We start from the raw sequence: 3,515 nt of genomic DNA on the forward strand, positions 1-3,515 counted from the left end.
TCAAGCTTAGTCTTAAAGCCAGATAAGTCTTTTGCCCCCACTACTTCCCTCAGAAGGCTGTTCCAGAACTTCACTCCCCTAATGGTTAGAAACCTTCGTCTAATTTCAAGCCTAAACTTCCTAATATCCAGTTTGTACCCATTTGTCCTTGTGCCTACATTAGTACTAAGCTTAAATAATTCCTCTCCCTCCCTATTTGTACTACCTCTTTGTGACCTGGAAGGTTACAGGAGGATTCCTTCCTCATAACCTCTATAAAACTCCCCCTTCCACCAGGTGTGGGTTATAGCGATTGGTGTGGGATGGAGTGGTGGTGGTAGGAGGATTTAGCTGCTATAGAGAGCAGGATAGATCCTTTATGTATAATTATTTCATAAAAGTGTCAACAAACTATGCCTCTAATTCATTGAAGCTGGTTAAGTGACTCATAGCAGTGGAAAGAGCAGACAAGTAATGGTGTACTGTGGTCAGACAGAAACAAAAATACAGACAGAAAATTATATCCTCTATAAGAGATTTCAAGCTAAGAGTCCCATGGAAGGGATCCTCCTTTATGGGACTAACATAAGCAATGTGCTGTGTAAAAGTAATATGCTTATAAGAAGCACACAGGATTTTATTTTAGGGGAAAAGGCAATATGCCACATTTATTGTAGATACAACAATTAGTATATGCATTTAATTACACCACACTCTCTCTCTCTCTCTGTTCTGCCAGTCGATGTTATAGTTACCAGTTTAGAGCCCAGATCATTCTGGTGGCCAGCTAGGTTGATCACGGGAAGGGAGGAGGTGGGTTCTGTCAGTTGCAACACAATACTTTGAAGAAGTCTTGGCCGGATGAACCCAAAGTTTTATGGCAAGGCACCCTGTTTATATAGTGATTTTTTTTTTTAACTGGGACCAATGAGTTTTGCACCGTTATGCTGTAATTAATTGTTGTTTGACGTGTGCTCGTTTTTTCTTAAATTGTTTTTTTATTTTTTATTACAGATATTTTTTATTGATAGGTGCTTGTTTTATTTTTAGAGTTGTTAATTTGCCTTTTTTGACATTTTGATAGGGGCATTTTGCAACCTTCTGGCACCCATGCATTTTTTTTTTGTATATTTGGCTTAGTGATGGCTTTTATACTTTTTTTTACGCATAATTTTTTTGTATATATAAAACAGAATTAATTTACACAGAACATTTTAAACAGGAACATTGTTGCATTGCACAAGAAAACAATTATGGCATCTTTTTATTTGTTTTCAAATGCTAAACCTACAATAAAATAGTGACCTTAAAATGTTTGTTACTGCCTTGAAATCAGCCCAGATAGATTCCGGCTGATACATTTTTACCAAATGGCCTGTTAGGCCATTCCTTTTTGCTATTTAAAAAGGGTGGCTGGCAGGATGTGATTAAATTGTACACCAATACATTTAATACAGGCTACATTTTATTATTTTTTATTTTTATTTTAAATTCTATAAAATACAAACATAATTTTATTACTGTATGTCCCCCTTTAACCCTCAATAACAATTTTTGAGTGAGTCATACTTTATACAATTATTTTATAGCAATGTATTGAGAGGAAATTTGAACTTGTGGTTGTAATTTAACAAACTTTTTTTTTTGTTTAGTAGCACATACAACACATTTTTAGCAAGCAAATACAGGACACTATTAACACAATTATTAATGGGTGAAACTAAATAGACAATATGCTTTTAAAGGTTGGGGACCAGCCTGTAAAAACATACCAATGATAGGCTGTTAGGGTTTTTTCCATTTATTTATTTTAGATTTAGCAATTTTTAGCATATTTTTATTTGCGTGTACTATTTGAATGACATGCTTTTTAATTTTTTTTGTTTTTTGTAAAAATTGAGTTATTTTTGTTTTTGATAACGAGATTAGTTAGTTTGTGCTAATTTAGGCTAAGGGTAACAGAATTAACTGGGGCAGCGGTTATAGTGATTTGCGCTTTTTTTTTAATTTTTGGTAAATAGTACGTGTGGTTACTAGTATATAATACATGGACATTACATTTACATTTATTGAGGGTTGTTTTTTAGGATGTAACACACATACATTGTTTGTATAAAACACGTGTTACACTTTTTAGTTTGTTTGATGTGTTTTTAATGTGGTATTTTTACTACATGGTTTTGTGGTGACAGGTAGGGACAAGCACACCCATTTTTGAGGGCTTTATTTTGTACATTCTTGGGTATTTAATATATTTTTTTTAGTTTATTGATTTATAACCATGGGTAGCCAAAAGGATTTTGTGGTTAATTTTGGGAGAGGGCTTACTTTTTTATATTTTTCTTTTTATAGCATGTTGGTGAGTAATTTTTAATAATAATTTTACCTTATAATAAATTAGGCTTAATTATGCTGGAAACATACTGTATTTATGTATATTCGTAGGTGTTAAGTAAGGATTCTTTTAATGGTTTTAAAAGATGCGTTAATACCGGAACATTTTTAGATATTACCCCAAACATTTTGTGTTTTAAGTGATGCTAAATTAAGAATTTGCATCTGAGTACATTTTATGGCTAAGGCAATTTTATTTTTTGTTTATATAGCAGCTAGGAGGTGGTGTTTAGCCACTGCCACATATTTGATGTTGCTTTTAGGTTTTTTAGGTTTATTTGTGTTAAGTTTATAGTAGTATTTGCCTGCTTGTGCATGAGACTATTTTGCATTTGTGACAAGGAACTTCATTTATTTTTAATTACCTTTAGGTTTATAATATTTATAATTTTTGCTTGAAAACCAATTTTTTTAATATGGTGTTTGCTACATGAGGATGGCTTTTTGTTAACAGATTGGCATTTTTTGATTTGTTGTCTTTTTGCAATATTGTTTTTTGTAAATATAGTTAAAATGCTTATTAATTTTTTTTGTTTAATGCAGTAAGGGTTATTTTTGTAATATAACATATAACTATGCTAGCAATAAGACAAACACAAGATAAAACACTAAACACAATTTTTGTTGAGATGTAGATTTATGGTATTTTGGGTTGCTTTTTAGCTGGTACCAGCTTTTTTTGAAGTTTTGAAAGACACAAAGAAATTTTTTTCCCCCCTTTTGGGGTGGCAGATTATTTCTTAATTTATTTTTATAAATATTTTTGCTGGTTGCAGGCAAAACAGAGGACTTACCCCCCCATACTTTGTTGTGTGTTTGTTTTATAGGCAGGCCATGTTTTAATGGTTTTTGTGGTTATTAAATTTATGAGAGAGGGTAAAAAAACCAGTAAGGGTTGCTACTCTATTAACCTTGGTCAAAGAAATATATATCATGAGTTAATGTACAGTACAGACCTATGGGGGTGCAGAACTTCTAAGAATGGAAGTTACAGTGATGGTGACGATGCTTTTAAAGAGGTCACTTGAAACATCATGCATGCTATGTTTTGTCTTCTCACCTCATGATTAGTTTAAAATAATATGTACATTATATGTTTGTGCTGATGCCTGTTCTTTTAAACAAGTTTTAAAAAAATAAAT

Source organism: Chelonoidis abingdonii, chromosome 5 (genome assembly GCF_003597395.2).
Source record: "Chelonoidis abingdonii isolate Lonesome George chromosome 5, CheloAbing_2.0, whole genome shotgun sequence".
Taxonomy (NCBI): Eukaryota; Metazoa; Chordata; order Testudines; family Testudinidae; genus Chelonoidis; species Chelonoidis abingdonii.